This window comes from Penaeus monodon, chromosome 32, assembly GCF_015228065.2.
Source record: "Penaeus monodon isolate SGIC_2016 chromosome 32, NSTDA_Pmon_1, whole genome shotgun sequence".
Lineage (NCBI taxonomy): Eukaryota > Metazoa > Arthropoda > Malacostraca > Decapoda > Penaeidae > Penaeus > Penaeus monodon.
This window is the reverse complement of record NC_051417.1, coordinates 6,114,445-6,114,805: the sequence shown is the minus strand read 5'-3', so window position 1 is coordinate 6,114,805 and position 361 is coordinate 6,114,445. Positions and strand designations below refer to the sequence as shown.

The 361-nt window shown below is 39.1% G+C and overlaps 1 protein-coding gene across 1 annotated transcript in view; it reads left to right on the top strand.

Moving 5' to 3' along the window:
- LOC119593391 (hippocampus abundant transcript-like protein 1) overlaps positions 1–361 on the top strand; it is a gene marked incomplete at its 5' end in the record, with an annotated part of 103,114 nt that overhangs the window by 94,335 nt on the left and 8,418 nt on the right.

The window sequence follows — 361 nt, the reverse complement described above, 5'->3', positions numbered from 1 at the left end:
GATGATATATCGTTCTTGAGTTTTTTTTACGTCGATTAGTTGCACAGGTAAACTTTTTTAGGCCAAAGAAAGTTTCGTTTTTTATGGAGAAACGAATAACTTTAGGCAACTTCCTTCGTTTATTTACGCCTCGTGTGATCTCAGCTTGTCCTGCGTCATTTGTTTGTTCTGAGATTAAGTAGTATTTGGGAAGTCACTCTAATATGCAGAAGGTACATTCTATAATGAAAAGAGGATTCTTGTGTCCGTTGTCAACGCAGTAGCGAGTTGAATGTCCTCGGGCCATCTGTTGCTGTGTAAGTTTGACTGGAAGGAGTAAGTACAGTTCACGAGGATATGTTAACTTTACGAGCTGTCTTGT